Source organism: Protopterus annectens, chromosome 11.part0, assembly GCF_019279795.1.
Source record: "Protopterus annectens isolate FY-2018-M chromosome 11.part0, PAN1.0, whole genome shotgun sequence".
Classification (NCBI taxonomy): Eukaryota; Metazoa; Chordata; order Ceratodontiformes; family Protopteridae; genus Protopterus; species Protopterus annectens.
Window position 1 is genome coordinate 269131016 of NC_056745.1, and position 22066 is coordinate 269153081.

Genomic DNA, 22066 nt, shown 5'->3' on the forward strand with positions numbered 1-22066 from the left:
ACCCAGTTAACAAATGTCAATGCATACATAATTAAAAAATGTATTTTTATAACATTTTCCTATCTCATGTAAAAGCTGAATGGTGTGCCTGTGTATTTGAACCATGCCCCTACTGCACATAAGGTCATGACTCTAACCATTCAGCTACTGAGGATATGGTGATTATAGCTATACATTACTATATAGCTCTTAGTTATGTTTAAACACTGCTGAGCACTGCGCTGTGCTGTGCAAACTTGCTTAGCTGTGTTTAAACTTGACCTTTTTTAAATAATTAAAGGCATCTAGTTTCTATTTTTAAATGTCTGGCATGTGTCTATTGCTAAGTGCAGTGCTGCACAAACACGCAAAAAATTATTTAAACGTTATTTAAACGTGTTTCACTTTATTATTTAAGTGCCATCCAGCACTTTAACAGTACAGGGGGTGTGTTACTCATCTGTGGACCCTGTAACAAACCCCCTACACCAATTCTGTAACAGTGTTACATGTCTCTCTCTTTCTCTCTCTCTCTCTCTCTCTTAGTAGTGGCCTTCATTAATATGCAAAGCACACTGCTGAGGGGGAGCTGCAGACACAGTTGCAGTATGCTCAGTGTAGGACTTATACTATTCTTATATTGAGTTTATTAAATCTGTAGATCAGTCTTTGAATATAATGTCATTCTTGAGACCTCTGCTGTAAAACAACATAAACAGTTTAGAGGCAGAATTTAGAGGCAGTTGGAAGAAGAAAAACAAATATGGTGCATGGGATTCTTGTGTGACCCAAAGGAAATATGTTGTATAGGGCAAATATCTGGCTCAAACATAAAACTATTGACCAAGAAACATTGGTATGACTAATAAACTTAAAATGTTCACTGCAGAGTATGGCAACACCACACAAACCAAGCCAGTGAAAATATCTTTAAATATTTATTTACTGCTTTCATCTCCATCAGAACAAATTCATTAAACAATACATCTATTTAAATTATCAAAAAGGCATATGACTAAAATGCCCCAGTTATGACTGGAAACATCGTAACAGCCTAAATAATGTAAATATGTAATATAGTCAGGTTGGAACAACAAACAGTAAAGGGTTTACTTTTAAACAGAAGATTTTATTTCAACCTCCTGCACATCTGTTTACTTATTTGTTTGAAAGACTGCAAACTGGGTATCTGTCATCTCCTTTCAGGGAATTTATGTGCATTATGTTATAATTTAAGCTGTGATGAGAGGGTGCTTCTAAGTGAGTTGTTAAAAACAGAGAAAATATTGTTTTGTCAAACTGGGCAAGGGTGGTGGCTTAGTCATTATGAATGTAGTGGAGTTCTTTTACAAAATGGACATTTTATCGAGTAATACAGATGCATGTCAAGCTTCATCCTTGAATGATGTTCATATGGCTTACTGCTCTATTTATTGTGTATTATATGATCTACTGATGCAGCATAATATTACACATGAGATGTATGATTTTTTGAGGGTGGAAAAAATTATAGTGCCTAGTATTTTTGGGATTTCTAAGGAGCATAGATGATTCCCCACTGTGACCTATTGTTGATGCAGGAGGGTGCCAAAACCCACAGTTTATGTGTTTATGTTGATAAAAATTAAAAGGTTTTATGAAACATTATGCTTATTCAATTTAATTAGGGATTTATGGCACTTTTAAAAAAATACATTGGATTTATTTTCAAAGGATCTAATTATGGTAAAGATAGATATTGATTTATTTATGGTTATTCCATAAAAATAGGAACTGGGTGGTTTTCAGAAGGACTTCTTGATTTTAAAATTTTGAATATTAATGGTCTTAAACTTTTACCTTTAGTTTTAGAATTAATTTTATTTAAAGATTTTATTTTTTCAATGGGGAATACTATTTGCAAAATGGTAGGGATGGGATGGGTGCTACTTACACCCCAATCTTTTCCAGTATTGTTTTATATTATTTGGAAAATCATGTATTTTCTGCAAGGTTCAAAAAGTGTTGGAATTTTTATTGTTGGCTTTTACAGAGTTAACTTTTAGTACCTTGTCTGCTTTATAGAGTTTTTGAACTCCCCAATGATTTTTTTAAGGCTTACCTTTCAATACGGTTTTGAAACAATTAATTATCTAGACATCACTATTATTAAAATTGAGAATGGTTTTGATTCAAACATTTATTGTAAGCCCACTTACTCTAATTCGTTCCTGAACTTTAGCAGATACCATCCTTTAAACCAGAAAAAGAGTCTGGTCAAAGGCCAAATGGTCAGGTTAGTGAGAATGGTAAATAATGATGACATTTTTATTCAAGAAATGAATAAAATTAACAATATGCTTTTTTAAAGGAATTATCCACACAAAAAAGTGAAATTTATAATGAGGTTGCTGCTAAATATAAAAATAAGGTTCATGTGTCCTTGTTAGAGAAGGGCAATACATTAATGGTTAACCATCCTGACCAGGAGGTCAAACATGAATGATCTATGATTTTAAGTTTCTCGACAGACTGTAAACAAATCTGTGGGGTTTTAAAAAGGAGCTTGGCAATCTTGTCCATTGATTCAAGTGCTAGTGCCAAAGGTGGTAACGGTCTAGTTATTACTAGGGGGAAATAATTTAAAAGATTTGTTGGAAACTACAACTAACCTTGACTTGAATAAAAGATGTTCAAGATGGGTACTTTTTAATGTGGGGGAACTGTCCTTGGTATAAATACACAAAGGAAGGTACCAAAGTGACAATTAATGGAGACATTGTTAAATCTAAGCACTTTAGTAACTGCAACACCAGCCGAATAGTATATGCTGCTCTTTGTTCTACTTGTGAGGTATTTTACATTGGGTAAACAATTATGACTTTACATGAGTGCATAAGTAAGCGTAGTTACAATATCAGCTGGTGTTGTTTGAAGAGTTATGTAGCAAAACATTTATTATTGGTTTAAAAAAATCCTTTGTAGTAATTAAGAAAGCACTCAAAAATCCTTGGGGTGGTTATTAGGAAGAAAAAGTGGAGGTATGCGAATTATGTTGGCATGTGAGATCCAATGTTTGTGCCCCACTTGGGCTTAATGATAAGGTGTCATACAACAGTATTTTAACTGAGGATGGCAGCTATCTAGTTTAGAAAGATTGTGTATAAACATATATACATTTTATTTTAATATTTATTGTGTGAGATTGCTATACAACATGCTTACATTATTTAGGACCTTATGACGTTTGCAATCACCATAGGGAAATTTGTTTAGTCATATGACTTTTTGATAATTTAAATAGCTTCATTTTCTTAATGAATTTATTCTGATGAAGTCCAATGAAGGACTAAATAAATCTTTAAATATAGTGATTATGTGGTATTGTCAAACTTTGCAGTGCACTTTTGGGCTTAATGGTTTGTTTCTGTGATTTCTTTAAGTACTTTTTGATTTGCACTTATAGGACTACATACAGGGCATAAGTAAAATGCCCTATGCAGACCCCCTCAAGGCCCTATCCCTGTATTCTGTCTTCTATAGGCTTTTAGGGAGGATCTATGCTCGGCATACAGGGCATTGTCAGACCCCACTCTGATAGACCTCCTGCATATCCACAAAACAAACAGCACCAGAATTACCCATTCTAAAGACTTAAACCTTGCCTGTGATATAAATAGGTCCTGCTGGAGAGATAGGTATGTATCCCAGAGACTACCATGTCTATGGAACAGGCTCCCCATCCATGTGAAGCAGAGTTCCTCCCTAACCCAATTCAAGTGCAACTTGGACAATTGGATGGGTAACTGGAAATTCATCCTTGGTTTGGCACCTATGTCTCTAACGGACACAGATAACCTGTAAATGGTTCATCTCCCAAACCCTTGCTTACACTTATGAAGGGTATCAGAGCTTGTCAGATATTTGGGATGCATGGCTAGGCTTGAAAAGGTCCTAGTGGTCATTAGCCTAGTAAACACCTATGAACTTATGAACCTATTAGTGATAGGAATCTTGACAAAAATTGTGTAAAGGACTTTAAGGTACCCAGTCCTACATATTTAAAAAAGTCTGTTTTCAGAATTCTCAGAAAATTCAATTTAGTATACCAAACAGCTTCAATTCTAACAAGAGCCTAATCTCAGATAGCCTGATAGAAAAATTCAAGGCTAATTTTTTCTCATAGCCCTCATCTGTAACTAGCACCATCTACCATGGAAAATACAAGCAAATCAAACTAGGGTGCTTGAACTTGAATATTACGTTCACTGGTTATTATCCTTTTCTGTAAGTAAACTTCTCTTATCTTATTTATCAAAAGGTATGATCATGTTGACTATGTTCATCTTAGTTTTATCCAGGCCTCTAAACATTGGTTCATTTCTGAGATTACCTTTCTCATCAGCCTTTCATTGCTAGCTGTTGTCATCACTTGCATGTGGGTAGAGTTCACTGTAATGCTTATCTGAAATGGCTGGACATCTCTTATTATATTGTCTCCTCCTTTATCTTTAATTTTTGAAATGCCTCTTTCCAAACAAAATCTAGGTCAGCCAAGCAAGCATTTCTTACTCTATAATGAGTAACATAGATTTTTCCCTAAGCTGTAATAGCATTACCACTATAATGTCACTCACTGACTCATTCTGTAACTACATGGTTCCTAGCAAAGTTACAGCCATTGTGCAGCTAGCCCTTCACATGTTGGATATGCCAATTGATTGTTAGTGGCATTAGGTATCCCCAGTTTTCAGCCAGAAGTCTAATGCTGGTATACGATCTTGCACTTTGGGTCATTGTCTTGAGTTGTCATCTTTGTTCATATTCTCTGTTCTAGAATACTAAAAGAGTTGCCCTCTAGCCTGTCTCTGCTAAAATGTATTAACTAAAGTGCAAAAATAAATTACAAACATACACCATTTAGTTAAAAGGTTATCTACAAAACTAACCAAACTTAATTTTTGAAACTATAGAACTGTAAACTAAGGGACATCTCCAAACTCTATGCACCAAAGACTGATAATTTCTCTTAGGCTTAAGAAAACAGTTGTCTGGCTACTGATTGTACAGTAAGTTTCAGTCACAAAAACATAATTAATCTATCTCAGTTTAGATTATATTGCCCTATGAATCTTTTATCAGCAGTAGTTCTTTCCCATCAGGACCTTAAGTTATTATTTTTCAATACATTCATCTTTATGGGTATATCATAGTTCTAATGTACTTTTGTCCAAAATTAATTGTATACATTTTGGGTGAACAGTGGCTCCACCACACTTCTGTACTCATTCTCTGATTTGGCTATTCTAATTAATCATACCCTTTTCTGTTGTATACAAATCTAACAAAATGCGACCTATTTCCCCCTCACTTAAAAATAAAGAATTTCCAGTTGTGGAACTGAAAATAGATCAGTTTTCTCTCATCAATCAACAATATGTATAATATCTATACTGTCAAGCCATTTTAGATATATTTTCCTCCAAAAAAGTATAGCTTTCGCAGTTTATCAGGGGATTAAAGCTAAGATGTACTAATCAATATTATTCTAAAGTCCTGGGTTTGATTCTCTCAGCCTCCATTTGTCTACTATGTGATTCTGAGAAAATCACTTAACCAAGCAGTCCTCCCAGTCTTCTACTGGAAATGGGTTTAACCCATTTTGTCAGTCTGGTTAACAAAATCATCATCATCATCATCATCAAAACTCTTTTTCCCTTTTTTTACTTGAGGTCTGAGCATTGCCATCTTTCTCGATTCAATGCCAACTTTGACAGTGCTCATCAGCAGTAATGAAGCACTTCAGTCCTTTGTATGTGTTTTTTTCTCTTCAGTAAGGCAGCATGGGAGCAGGATGTAGACATGGGACCTGGCTGGTTCCTGAGTTTTGCCAGCTAGCCAGCCAGATCATAGTCCCTTTTTTTTTTGCCCTTCAACGTAGTTTAAGGGGTGCCAGATCAGGGAACAGTACTAGGTGCTAGAAGAGCCAGATACAACCCTATTCTTACTAGGAGGGTTTATCTATAGAGTTCCATGTTGGTCATTTTTGTATGTGATCTTGTTGTTGCCTCTCTTGATGAACCATGTCATCAAGTCATGTGACACATTTGCTAAGCAGAAGTCTAGAACATCATCTCCTTCTTTATTCCTTTTGGCCTATCCATATGAAACCAGGCTGTCTTCATATCCTGTTCTGTCTGTCCTGATATGAGCATTATCAACACCAACTCATGTTATCCTACTTTGTCTTGAGGTCCTGCTACTGCTGCCTGAATTTACTCTTTCTCTCACTATCACAATCCTGCTGTAGAGCATAGGCTGAAATTATGAGGACTGTCCTGTCTTGGCATTGGAGTCTGATTGCCACAAGTCTATCACTAATTCTGATGAAATACCACACTGTCTTCGGAAGACACTTTCGCTTCACATTTCCCACACCATTTCTAATCTGTCCTCCCCTGAGTAGAAGACTCTGTATCTCAAGCTAAGTGGATTTGATGCACTGAATTTCCATCTTGTCTCCTGGATACCTCAAATGTCCAGCTTTGTCTTTATCATAATATCATCCACTCCCAGGATGGGTCCTGTCAGTGAAACTTTACTGAGTGTAACAATCCTTAGTTCATATATGGCAGGTTGATTGGTTTTACTCCCAACTTTCACACTCAGAGCAAATTAAATTAAATTAATCAATTAATTTCAAAATAATAGTTGATTTCTGAGTTAGCATATTTTTTTTCTGTCTTTTAGCTGGGGGTCTGCAGACTAGCAGCCAGTATCACAAGCTGCCCATGCGTGACAGTTAGAATTGATAATTCCTTGTCAGCCAATACCTCATTTGGCTTAGTGACAGATACTGCAGGCTGTATTGGTCACCTTGTAATAGTGAGTTCAATCTACAAACAATGCATGAAGTTCTGATATGGGGATCAATCCGCTGGGTCTGAAAACAACTTTTCTTATTTCTGCATGGCAGTAGTGGTTGCTGTAGTTACTGTGAATAGCTGGATCTGAGAAACACTATCACATGCAGTAACTGAAATGTCATTAATGTCAGCAGTTTTATAAATGCTTGATGAGCACTATGTCCTTTAAATGATGCACTATAAAGTCCACTAAAAACACTAAAAACATTAAAAGTGTCCTACTAAATAAAGATCCAAGAACAGGACAGTGTATAGTTTATGTCAGAATAGCTCTAAATATTTCAAAATATAGATTATTTTATTTCACTCTTGCAGTTTTCAACATGCATTCCTTATAAAAAAACAGAAATGTGACTTTGTGACAAAACCGACTTGCTCCTTTGTGAGTCTAATGCCAAATATTGCATACAAGTGATCCCAGTACAAATGTGAAAACGCATGTATATTTGTGTTGTATTGTCCTTTACTGATTGGTTTGCCCCCCTGTTTATACGTAGTTTAGATGAGTTTGGTTGTGGGGGGATTTGTGTGTATGTTTATGTGTGTACTGTTGGGTTTTCGGCTTTGTGGTTTCGAAATACTGAATTTTGAGATTTCAGTATTTTGAAATTACAAAGTGGACCCATATATATATATATATATATATATATATATATATGTATATATAGTGAGAGAGAGAGATGTGTGCGTGTATATCTGTGTTTGTGAATCTATATCTGTCTCTATATATACAGATAAATAAATGTAGATATATACACAGAAAGAGAGAGATATCTACAAAATGTAAGCCAATAAATGTATAAAATCATCGGTAACCAACAAATTGCTAATTTATGCATTTAATTATTTATTTATTATTTGTTCACCAGTACATGGCTTGGTCTATTGACTTTTTCAGCCATGACCTGAGCTCAAAGAGCAGAAAATACATGACAGCCTTTCTAATCAACAACATTATAAACAGAAGGAAGTACATAGCAAAATCCAGAACCTAATGGTAAGAATCAGTGCAAATAGTGTAAGATTAAAAGATCCACTCACGGTGCATTCAGAGGGAAATATATAAGCACACACACACACACACACACACACACACACACACACACACACACACACACACACACACACACACATACACATGCACACACGCACACATATACACATACGCACACACGCACACACACACACAGATATATATATATATATATATATATATATATATATATATATATATATATATATATGGGTCCACTTTGTAATTTAGAAATATTGAAATCTCGAAATTCAGTATTTCGAACCTACAAAGCCTCAGACTCACATTTTCGAAACTGGCAGAAGAGCGAAATTCAAACTACTGAACCACGGATATTTTGAATTTCTGCTTCCAGCGGTATGGTGTGTGAATGTTTGGGTTTAAATTTGGTAAGTTTGTGTGTGTGAGTATGTTGGTTAGGGGTTTAGTGTGTGTAACTGTGTTGTGACTGTCACGTGTGTGTTTGAGGGACTGTAAGATGTGTGTGTGTGTGTGTGTGTGTGTGTGTGTGTGTGTGTGTGTGTGTGTGTGTGTGTGTGTGTGTGTGTGTGTGTGTGAGTTCCGGTTGTGTTTCTGTTTGTGCAATCTCGGAGTTAGAATATATAAGTAGGGGGGTTGTGGGGGGGTGCATGGGGGCATGCCCCCCTGCTTATACGTAGTTTAGATGAGTTTGTTTGGTTGTGGGGGGGATTTGTGTGTATGTTTATGTGTGTACTGTATGTGTAGCGTAATTACAGGATTTTGAATTTCTCTGTTGTGTGTTTTCAAAGTTGTGAGTTGTGGTTGGGTTTTCGGCTTTGTGGTTTCAAAATACTGAATTTTGAGATTTCAGTATTTTGAAATTACAAAGTGGACCCATAAATATATATATACATATATATATATATATATATATATATATATATATATATATATAGTGAGAGCGAGAGAGATGTGTGTGTGTGTGTATCTATGTTTGTGTATCTATATCTGTCTCTATATATACATATAAATAAATGTAGATATATACACAGAAAGAGAGCGATATCTACAAAATGTAAGCCAATAAATGCATAAAATAAAGTGCAGACATGCATATTATACATAAACACCTAATATACATGTGAGATATATTTGTATAATATGCTACATTAAGAGGCAAAGAAAGATTCTTAAATGCATTATATCATTCATGATATGGGATTATAAATTACCTTACCATTGACATGGTAGCTGCAGGTAGACTCAGTAAATAGATTATCTATAAGTTTGTCTTTGTAGCTTTCAATGGTCTCTAGATTTTTGATGCCAGTAGGCAGGTGGTTACCAAGTAAGAGATGACAGTCGAGGGAAGGCTGGAGGCCGTACAAGAGAAAAATTGTCCTCTGTACTTCTGAGTACTATGGGTTATCTTTTAAAGGTAGTTATACTCTTAAAAGGGGCAGTAACCATGTTTTAGAACCTTATCAATTAGAGTACTTAGTAGAAAAATGGTCCTATGAGGCACTGAAAGCCAATTTAATTTTTTTTTAGCAAATTACAGTGGTACATCTGGGAGTCTTCTAATAGAATGAATCTGCAGATCTTAGTCTCAGCCATCTGTATTCTGTAAGTATTATAAGCTGAATACTTAATGAAAAAAGCAAGAAAAGGATGGTCATGTTCCAGTAGATGATGAGACATTAATATGGACTTGGACAGTTCTGTCTTTCAAATAGCTGGCAAACCAACAAAAAGTGTTATCTCCAAAGTTGAGTCTCTTGAGTTTGTTGAGAAGAATGGAATGGTTGACTGTTTCCAAAGCCACTGTTGTGTCAACAAAGATACCTGTGGTAATAAGTCCCTCATTGAGATTACAATAAATGGTACCAGTGGTCATTACCAGGGTAGTAAACATACTAAAGGCATTGCAAAGGTCATGCTGTATATCACATAACAAGCCATAGTTGTTAATGTGCTTCAATAGTTGTTTGTATAAAATATTTTCAAATATTTTGGTAATAGGGCATAGAGCAGAAGCCTTTAGCCTTTAAGGAGAAGAGATTTAGATAGAGAGATTACAATGCCATGCTTGAATACTGGTGAGACAGTGCCTGAGGGGAGAGAGAGGTTAAAGATATGAGAAAGGGATTTAACAATTTTTTTTCAACTAGAAGTCTTAGGAGGGTGAAATCTGCTAGAGTTAAGTGTTGAATTGTTAGGATTGAGAAGTAGGGTCTAGGTCTGTTTGATGGAAATTTCAGAGAAGTAAACATTTGCTGCATGAGAGCATAGAGGGTAGAGTTCACAGGATAAGGATTCTTGTTCTCCATTGGTGCAGTGAGAGTAGGGGTGGGTTAAATTGCAGGAAAGGATTTAGTTATGTTAGTTACAGTAGACTGCAAAAGTGAGCAAAATCATTAGCAAAGGTGGAGAGATTCAGAGTTATTGGTTCATTTTTGATAGCTGAAGAGTTAGTTAATATCAATAATAGTTAATAAATAATAATAAATAAATAATAAATATAATGAATAAATATAATAAATAAATAATTAATAAATAATAAATAGTTAATTAATAATAATAATTAATAGTTAATGTTCGGACAGTTTGGAGACAAAGCAAGAGAGACGAGATTACGTTGGTTTGGACATGTGCTGAGGAGGGATGATGGGTATATTGGGAAAAAGATGCTAAGGATGGAGCTGCCAGGTAAGAGGAATAGAGGAAGGCCTAAGATAAGGTTTATGGATGTGGTGAGAGAGGACATGCAGGCGGTTGGTGTGACAGAGCAAGATGCAGAGGATAGGAAGAAATGGAAAGAGATGATCCGCTGTGGCGACCCCTAACGGGAAAAGCCGAAAGAGAATAATATTTTTCTCCAGGACAGATTAGGTGTAGACCACTTTTTCTTCTGTTTCTGTCTAAAGAACAGAGCTTTTGCAATACAATATTTCTTGCAATTCTAATTTCTTTCCTTGAACTCAGAAAAGTTTAGTGCATCTCTGTATTGTCATCTTCCTTTTCCAGTTTTTCAGGCTAAATCTCTAACATTAATTTTCTTTTTCATATCCACTGAATGCCACAGGTGTGATTTAAGGTTTCATTTTATTTATTTATTATTTATTTATTTTACATTTGCCTACTGGGAAAGTCTGACTGGACAATGTGTCCTTTTTCAGCGGAGGCCCAGGGAGAAAAGCTGCACATAGACTGAAATTTACACTGATAGTAGAATTTTTGTTATACAGTAGGACACATACTTTCTGTAGATGCAGAGAAATAAACAAAACTATTACAATATCACATTTTAGCATATTTTACAGTGATCATCGGTTACATTGCAGGGTGTAGCAGAAATCTTGAACCAAAAAATTTGTGTTGAAGGGCCATAATAAGTTTGTTGCAGGCTAGGAGGTTGAGCAATTCTAACCAGGAGAGTTGTTTAAGAGCTGTGCAGTAGTGAAATCTAAATGCAGAATCTGTAGCAAACTTTGCGATTGCATTGTAACAGGTGTCACGTTTGCTTAAGTCCAATTTCTTGATGTTGGTGAGTATAGGTGAAGTGTAGAGATTAGGTGCATTCTACTAATTATAGCTTTTGTGCTATTTGTAAGGAAGTCATCCCATTTTTATGTACTTTCTTTATTGACTGAGCTATGTGTATGTCAAATTTCATCTTGTTAACTATGACTACCCCAAGAAGCTTGGTATGGGATACTTGGAAATTGGTTGTGTTATTTGTTGATGATATAGTAAGGGATAAGGGAAGGTCATTAGCTCTTGTGTGGTGGAAAAAGCATAAGTTTAGTCTTATTGGGGTTACGAATAAGTTGAGCATTAACCCCTAGGAATGACTGCTGAGTGATGTTCCCATTGTGGATGGTAGGGAGTCATTGACCTATGCCTGTGCTAAGCTTGTAGACTCCAAGCTTAAGAAATATCTGAATAGGGAGTCACAAATATGTTCTGATTCATGGAACTTTTTGATAGCTATTAAAAAAATTTTGAATTTGTTGAAATGTATAATTTTCTTACTGTTGATGTATGTGATTTATATGCAGTCATACCGCAGGAATTAGGTATTTCTTGGACTACAGAATTTTTATTTAAGAAAGGGATAGATTCTGAAGAAATTAATTTGATCGAATGTTTGTTGGAAATTATTCTTTCCAACAACTTTATTTTGTTTGACAATTCTTTCTACCTTCAGAAAACAGGTGTCACAATGGGGTCACCATGTGGAGGCAGTTTTGCCAACTATGTTATGGCTCACTGGGAGCAGAAACTACTTTTTCAAACCACATGTTTAAAGCAAAAGTCTATTGGTACACACAATACTTGGATGAGATATTTGTCATCATTAAAGGAGATGAGAGGATGGCAAATGATTTCGCCAATGAAATCACTTCATTAACAAACTTTTTACACTTTACATCTTCGTTTAACATGTCCTCTATCCCTTATCTTGATGTGAGACTAGCCAAGGATAATATCAATGGTAGCTATATTGCCAAAATGTATAGAAAGCCAACATATTCAAAAATCTTCTTACATTATAGCATCTCCCACCCCAATCACCAAAAAAGGTCTGTGATAAAGGGACAAATAGTTAGAGCTGCTAGAATGGTGACTTTGGATGTTGATTATTATGATGAATGTGAACTTTTAAGACATATGTTTATTAAGAGGGCATATTCAACAACGTTGGTGGATGACGTCATTAAGGAAGTCACCAGAAAAAGGGAAGTGGGGCACTTTGCAGCAATATTAAACCAGGGCACTGTTACTATTAGGTGCCTAACATCAAGTGAGTCAGTACAAGATGTCACTATAGGATCATAGGTTAGTACTAAGCTAACTGCCCTTGCGAGCCATTTTAAGCCTAGCCATTTATCCCTTGTGAGACTCAAACCCTGCACCTTGTCTTTGTAAGGCAAACACCTTAACCATTAGGCCACCCTCCCAACTAGGGAATAATATGTCCAATACTAACTATAATTTCAGCTTCATTACCCCATTTTCAAATGATACCAGGACACTTAGGAATATCTTGATTAAAAATTGGGCTTTAATAAATGAAGATAGTGGAATTAATCAGAAACTGGGTGACACACATAGAATTATTTTCAAACGTATCTTGAATTTAAAAAACCTACCAGAATCTATAAGGAAATCCTACATACCATATAGAGGTATGACAAAATGTGAGCACTGCCAGTATTGTAAATATATAGAAGTTACTACAAAATTTAAAATAGGTGGCCAGATTTTTAAAACATCAATGGGAAATATCAATTATGACCACGTTTCTATATAGGAAAAAATGGAACGTTGTGTAAAACAACGTAGCTATGAACATCAATACAATATATCCAAAGCCAATCATAACAATGCCCTGGCTAGACATGTCATAGAGTCCTGTGATCATGAATTTCAGTATATGGTTATTGATCAAGTGCAACAAGACATTGGAGGGAGCTTGGCCATTAAGGTTAGAGAAGAGAAAATTATTGTGGCAACTAAGATTAAATGCCCAAGCTTCCCCAGGTCTAAATGAATACAGTTCCCTAAAGTGCATATTAAAGTTAAAATCATTAGACAGATAATAATTGTGTTGTGTGTGGGTCTATATATAGGTTCATAGGTTCATAAGTAGGTACTAGGCTATCTGCCCGAGGGCATTTATAAGCCTAGCCAGAGTGTGTCGGCTTTCGCCACCCCATTGATTAATTAGCTGATCCTCTGTCAAGCAGAGCCAACGAAGTGATCCCAGGGGTGTATTTCCTGTTACCCATCCACTTGGTCAAGTTTTCTCTTAAAGAGTGTTAGTGAGGGGCTCTGCCTAATGTAGTTTGGAATTTTGTTCCAAAGCATGGGGAGTCTCTGTGACAGGAATCTATCCCGTCAGCATGTTCTATTTATTGTTGTGGTGAGGTTTAGCTCTCTAGAGCACGTGCCTCACAATGACTTGGATTTCTTTAGGTGGAACATGTCCATCAATTCTGAGTTGGACATGGCTTTGGAAGTCAGGCAGAGATCACCTCTGAGTAAGCGATATGTCACTGAGTACAGCTGGATTTTTTTTCAGTCAGACTGCATGGGACATATGTTTGAGGCCAGTAATCCTCTTGGTGAGGTACTTTTGTGGTATTTCCAGCTGTTGGAAGTGTCTTGTGAGGTGCATCCCAAAGGGGGCATTGTACTCTATGATGGGTCTGATGAGTGACGAGTAGAGGGGCACTATAACCTCTTTATTTCTAGATGCGAACCCTTTAGTAATTAGATGGGCCACATAGAAGGATTTCCTAATGACTTCGGCAATATGATTGTGAAAGGAGAGATTGCTATCTACCTGGGTCCCCAGATCTCTTATTACCTCTTTTGTATTAAGGGGGCTGCCACCTATGTGGTAATTCGTGGATGTTTTATTTTTCCCAAACGGGATGACTATGCATTTTTTGGCATTTAGCTTGAGGCCATGACTTTGACACCAGGTGTCCATCTCAGTAAGGCCCTTTTGGAGGATGTCCATGTCAGCCGGAGAGTCAATTATAACTCCCAGTTTGCAGTCATCGATGGACTTGGTTAGCCATAGTCCTCCTGTGTTTTCCTGTACTTCTGAGAAGTATATGCTGAACAGTAGGGGTCCCAGGACCGAGCCTTGCGGGACACCACTTGTGACTGGTTTAGAGTCAGACCTGGAGCCTGCTATTCTTACCGTGTGAGTTCTGTCTGTAAGCCAGTTGGCAACCCATCTTGTGATGCAGGGGTTTGTGTTCACGCTGGTGAGTTTTTCTAATGCCTGAGTGGGGAATTGCGTCGAAAGCCTTGGCAAGGTCAAGGTAGGTTGTGTGAACCACCTTTCCCTCATCTATGGCCTTGGTGACTGTCTCAAAGAAATCAACCAGGTTTAGTAGGCATGATCTGCCCTTAACAAAGCCAAAGTGGATCAGGTCAAGGGTTTGGAGGTTCTCAATGTCTTTGTTAATGAGTTCCATGATGATGCGCTCCATAGTCATGCAGACCAGGCTAGTCAGGCTTATGGGGCAATAGTTACCAGGGTCAGTTGTGACCCCACCTTTGTGGAGTGGAATAACTGTTGCTGCGTGCCATTCTATGGGCATGTAGCCTGTGGAGAGGCTGAGGTTGAACAGCATGTTTAGGTGGGGGGTTAGTTCGTTCTGTAGTTCGTGAGAGACGCAGCCAGGGACACCATCTGGCCCCATTGATGCTGTGTTTTTGGCTTTTGAAAGGGCTGTTTTCACCTGTGCATCTGTGATTTCTGGGACACTACACTTTTCCGGTATTGTTGTGGGCCCTTTTGGGGGTGAGAGGGGGGTGAAGTTTGCACTGAATCTATGCCAGGATGTTGGCAAAATCAGTAGGTTCAGTATATTTTGTGCAATTTTGCACTAGTTCAGTGCATATCTGCGATTTGCCACTTAGATTCTTAACATAGCTAAAGAAGGCTTTGTTGTTATTTTTTGAATCCTTGGCTATTTTACTTTCAAAGTTAGCCTTGGATGATTTTATGAGGGTCCTGAGTTTCTTACTGATACTGATCAGGGATGTCTTTCCTTCTTGGGATTTGCTTTTTTCGAGTTTGTACTCGAGTAGTTTTCCCAGTTAATGGTAGGGTAATTGAAATTGCCCAATATCAGGGTGTTCGGTAGGACCTTCATGTTTTCCAATGTCTCCAGAAAGGTGGAGTAGTGGTCCTGGGTCATGGAGGGTGATCTGTATCAGGCCACAATTTGCATTGCAGATTTGCCCGATGTTAGTTGCACATGGATGATCTCAGAGGTATCATGCTGCATCACTAACCTGGAGGTGTAGGTATCCTTGATGAATATGGATACACCCCCTCCTTTTCTGTTTCAGTCCATGTTCTGTGGCCAAAATGTGTGGTATGAGTTGTAGCCTGGTAGTGCTGGGGTGCTCTCTGGAGCCTTGAACCAGGTTTTAGTTATTGCATAGATGTCGATGTTTTCCATACTGAGGAGTGCTTTCAGCATGTGCATTTTGAGATTTAAACTCCTGGCGTTGAGTAGCATAACCCTCAGTTTTTTGCTAATTGTGCTGTTTACGGAGGTGGGTTTGACTTTTGAGCCTTGCCTAAAAAAGGCACTATGGGGGCAGCAAGAGCCTTGGCCAGTATTCGAAAGCCTAGGGGTGACAGGTGCAAGCCATCTCTTGCAAAGCAACGTGGCTTGTCGATCATGTCATCCCAGGCTGACAGCCACTGGATCTCCTTTGAATGACACCAGAAGCTTAGCCATTTGTTGAAATTTATCATTTTTTTTATACTGAGGTATCATTCTTGGTGAGGGCAGGATGCTTCTCAGGGTCAGGGTCATACCAGCCTGGGTTACATGATCAGAGAGCTCTTCCATGTCTCTTTTCATGCAATCCAGGGAGGTACATCTCAGGTCATTCACACCAACATGAGCAATGACAGAGTTATATTTGCACTTGTTCTGGAGTGACCTGAGTGCTTCTGTTATGTGGCGGATTCTGGCTCCCAACAGACAGCTAACAGTAACCTTCTGCTTGCCCAGCCTAGTGAGTGGGACGTCAGTATGCCTGACTATAGAGTCACCTATTACTAGTGCGTTAGGTATGTTATTTCACCTTAAGGGTTGTGATTGTGTGGCACACTGATTTTGTGTTTTATGTGTTGTCTGGTTTGTGACGGGAGGTGCAGGTTGTTTGGGTGTCTGCTTTGGAGGTCTCTGATGCATTTGCAGGATTTTATTTAGAGCCTCCAAGTATGATTTTGTGTATTTATGTGTATTTTTTGCCAGTACTAGTTTAGTAGGTCTATGTGTGGCTGGAGGTGTGGTGCAAGTGTTAACCTTCTCCTCTTGACTGTCTGTTCCAGTCTTGGGTGGAGACAGCTTAGCCTCCAGTCTGGCTGTATAATTGCATCTCTCGCATATGTTAGTGTTTTGTGGTAGGAGGAGAGGGTTGTCTGGGTACATGAGGCAGTTATAACATTGGCTTAGGATACCCAGATTCACCAGCTGGACTGGAGAGTGCACCTGAAATTGACTTTGGTCATGTATATATATTTTTATAATCACACTTAACAGTAAATTTTTTATTTGATATTTTAGATGCAGTCATAACATTTGCATTGACAAGTGAATTTTATGTGGAATGCAGCTTTAAGAATCTCAGGAAATGATGTTATGGTTACACATCCTATTTAAACTTGTGTGAATGAATGGTTGATGTCTGAAGAGGTTTACTGATTGTAGCAGATGAAAACGCTAACAATATAAACGTGTTTGTTTGAACTATCATCATCTTTTTTTTTGTTTTTGAAGGTCATTTTAATATTTAGTTGGTTTACGTGTTTCGTTTGGTTGGTGGTGTATTGGTTAATTTTGTCTTGTCTGATTTATTTTTTGGCTTTGTTGCATAGTTCCAGATAAGCCTGATTGTTTATTGAGGTGTTATTGGCATTCCATTTATCTCAACCTTCATCTCTTATTTTTAGTAGTGATCTTGTTTCTTTGCTTAACCTGGGGGCATAGTAGTTTTTATTCTTATAGTCCTGGAAGGGACATGATTATCCAGTATCCTAAGCAAAGTTGTATTGAAGAACTGTATGGCTTCCTCTATGGATAGGAATTTGAGAGGTGACCAGTTACAGTGTTTTAGGATGGATATAAAGTTGGTAGGACAGAAGTTTCTTTTATTGCAAATCTGGTGATAAGTATTGAGTTTAGACGGGTTTATGCACTGTCTGAGTAGATAGGTTGGATTGTGGTCACTAAGCTTGTCTGGGAGACACCCACAGTGTAAAGAGTTTGAAGGTCTATTAGTGTCCTGTTCAGGATAGACTGCCTCTTAGATGATTTATCAATTCTGGTAGAAGATTTAATTATCTGAGAAAAGCCATGAAGATTTATGCAGTTGGTTAGTCTAACAGAATCACATGTATTCCAATATGCATTGAAATCCCCTTATATGATTTTTTTCCTATGGTAATGTGTGTGCTGTCCACTGGATAATTTGTTCAACTGTGTTGAGGTTGTTCCTGGGCTAATGTAGGTTCCTACTATATTTAGGTGTTTTATAGAACTATTTATGTTTTGAAAACAGTATTTCTGCATAAAAGTCTGGGGTACTTAGATTAATGTGTACTAAGTTGGGGTTGATTTTTGAAAGGAATAGCTATACCGCCTCCTTTTTTGTTTCCCTGTCTAGCCTTAGCATATTATATCCTGGTGGTATATTCCCTTTATTGGTAATGAGGTTTTAGCCAGGTTTCCATTATTATGGCAATGTCTGGGGAGTAAAGAGCTATGGTTGCATGTAATTCATGTAATTTATTAAGTATACTTTTAATGTTGGGTATTAAGTATTAGTTGGTCAGCTCCTTTTCTGTTTATGTTGAAGAAGCTTTGTGGTTGAGCTGTGGGTTGGGAGACTGAGTGAAATTTATTAGTACTGAGTCCGGGGTTGGGATGTATGTCTGCACTAAGTATAAGTTGTGATGCCATGTGTGTGGTAAGTTTTAGGAATGTTGTAATTAATTAATCATGTTTGATGGAACAGCGTGGAGAAGTTTTAAGAGAGAAAATAAGATATGAAGTTTAATTGATGGTGGTGGTGTAAATTGCTGGTGCTATTAGGATGGTACTGTGAACATTTTGTTTTGGGAGTGGGAATGGGGTAGTATAGGTGGTGATTGGGTTATTAAGGAAAGTATGATAGGAAGTGTAGTGGGCAGTGATTGTGACTAAAATCAGGAGAGTAGAGTATAAGGCTAGCATATTGGTGGAGGCGTAGCTATTGGTTATGTTGTATCTTTGCTATTGTTTTGATTTAGGACAGTTAGAGGATTAATTTGTGTACAGATTAGTAATAGTATGATATAGTAAAGTATTGATTGGGTGAATGTTGTAGTTGTAATAGTTTCTGAATGGTTGGTTAATTAATGTAAGGGGTGTGATTTGTTAAGTTTAAATATAAGTGCACTGGAGTGGGTGGGAATTGGGGGTAGAGTAGGGGAGCAGAGTGAGCCCGAGCATAGTGAGGGTGAATAGAGCAGGTTGAAACCACAAGAGCGGCTGTCCAGGAAGCAGACAAAAACAATCTGCAAACCAAGTCATTCAATTACTCAAGCGTGCCCCAGGGTAGTGCTTTACAATGATATAGAGTGTGTGCCTATTAGATGCAGTTCAGTGAAAGTTAAGTTAAACTAAGCACTACTGGTAAAGATAAATAACTGTTACAGGCTTTGGGAGGAGTGATGTTACAGCATCTGATCTAGTGTGCACATTGCTGTTAGATAAAAAACTATGGTTTCTGAAGCTTTACTAAATAGCTAGGAGAGGGATTAGAATAGGACATACACTGCAGGCTCTTTTCACTGTTTCTGTTGATGTCGTGGGTGGGATTGTAGCCTGAACATATGCTTCTAGCACCAGCACAGAAAGGGGGAAACAGTATTCATGGTGCAGTGTTATAGGACTGTAAAATAAAAAGCAAATTAAGCATTTTAGAGAAGGGGTTATTGGTTAGACAGTGAGGTTTCAGTACTGTGCAGGTTAATAGTTCTGTAACAGCTGCTACTACGTATCACAACTGAGGAATAGCACTATAAAACAGCTAGCATATTGTTTTTCTAAGGAGGTACAATGTATCCTAAACTGAAACAATCTAAAGCAGAGGTGGGTGGGATCAGTCATAGCATACAGGGAAGTCCATTCTTTAGCATTGAGTAGAGTATTGAGAATTGATAGGTTGTTATTAGGGAAAGATCTTCCTTCAGTTACTGCAGAAGGTTTTTTAAATGTTCTGCATGGTCAAATGGATTTAATGGATGAGTGGTCTCTCAGAGCACTGGAAGTATTTCAGTATGAAGCCACCAATTTTGTATTTTGTTTATTATTAGATCAGGCATGGAGCTAGAGCCAGTTCTTGTATAGGTTCAAGGGTGCGTGTATTATTTGGGCCAGGCTAAATTGCTGCAATGTTTTCTTCAGAGGCAGAGAATCCTTCCCAATAGCATTGATATAATCACCCAGAATAACAGTGTTGTTATATACACTTTTAGTAAAAATATATTGTATAATTTTATGCAAAACAGAGACAGAGAAGGTTGGGGAGGATAAAAACTACGGCAATCCATATGAACATATATATATATATATATATATATATATATATATATATATATATATATATATGTCTACCTGATAATGTCGAAACTGCAAAACGCCAACGACGAGAACATAGACACCGGAAGATTGACAACGGAGATGATTGACAGTTGAAAATCCCGATGCTGAAAACACCGACATGTTAATGTAAGTGTGAAGTTAGGGTTAGGGCTCGGGTCAGATGAGTGTGCGATAGTGACAGACTGTAGGGTTACGGGTGGGTTAAGTGAGTTAGGGTTAGAGTGCGGGTTAGGTGAGTGTGCAATAGTGGTGGACTTTAGGGTTACTGTTTGGGTTAAGGTTAGTGCATAGATAGTTGTGTATGTAAGGTTTAGTGTAGGTTTGTAAGGTTTTTGGTGTGCTTGTGTTGTGTGTGTACTTTTTGGACAGGGGATTTGTTTTGTTTGTTGATTGTCAGGATTGTGGTTTGTCAGATATGTGAAGTTTCGTGTTTTTGAACTTTTGGTTTTGTGGTGTCTGTGACTTCGTTGGTGTTTTCGCGTGTCGGTGTTATCAGGTAGACCCATATATATATATATATATATATATACATATATATATACATATATATATATATATATATATAAATATATATATATATATATATATATATATATATATATATATATATATATATATGGATTCACTTTAGAAGCTCAAAATACTGAAATATCGAAATTCAGTATTTTGAGCCCATAAAGTGGAATCCTGAAAACAACGAAACCTCAGAAGCGCAAAATTCAATACCTTGCACACCGGAGATTTTGAATTAGTGCTTCCAATATTTCGCTGTGGTTGTGGATTCAGGTAAGTGTTTATTTGGTAAGGGTTTTAGGTAGGGGCTATGGTGTGTGTTAGTGTATTTTGTTGCTGTGATGTGTGTGTACAAGGAGAATGTAGCTTGTGTGGTGATGTTCTGTGTGTGTTTGTATGTAGTGTGACCTCAGAGTTAGAATATTTAAGTAGGGGGGTGTGGAGGGCACAGCCCCCCACATGGGGGGTGCAGGGGGGCTTGCCCCCCTGCTTTTATGTAGTAGAGAGCTTGTGCCTGTGTGTGGGGAGGAAGGTGTGTGTGTGTGTGTGTGTGTGTGTGTGTGTGTGTGTGTGTGTGTGTGTGTGTGTGTGTGTGTGTGTGTGTGTGTGTGTGTGTGTGTGGAGTAGAAGTGCTAATTCAAAATCTCCGGTGTGCGAGATTTTGAATTTCGCACTTCTGAGTTTTCGTTTTCAGGTTTCGACTTTATAGCCTTGAAATACTGAATTCTGATATTTCAGTATTTGAGGATATAAAGTGAATCCATATGTATATGTATATATATATATATATATATATATATATATATATATATATATATATACATATACGGGTGAATTTCAGATGATTTTAGTTTCAGAACTTCAAATGTCATAGGGCCGGCAACAATATGATTGAAGTTTTGAAACATTAAACATCAAATAAAATAAAAACAAAAAAAAAGTTTTCTTTCACATTTTTGCAGGGGGAAAACCCCCCTGCACCCCCACACCCCCTGCTAATTAAATATACCATGTCCGAGATTGCACTACAGTGAGGAAAATGGTAAATTTCCCATTCCGCGCTGTACAGTGATCTCCATTCAAAACGTTTGAAGTTTCAAAACTTTGATCATATGGTTGCCGGTCATATGATGTTCAAAGTTCTGAAACTTCATTTGAAGTAGACCCACACATACATACCCACCTGATGTAATATGAGTAGCTGGCTGGGACTCTTGCTGTCTGAGGTATGAGAATTAATGCAATCCACAATGGTAATTGAGGTATTCCTTTTGATTATAATTGAAGCACTGCCACCACCAGATATAGGAACTGGTCTGTTTTTTTATACATATATATATGTATATATATATATATATATATATATATATATATATATATATATATATATATATATATATATATATATATATATTTGTCTACTTCATTTCACTGAAAACACACTTCATTGAAACTCATTTCATTGAAAACTCATTTCA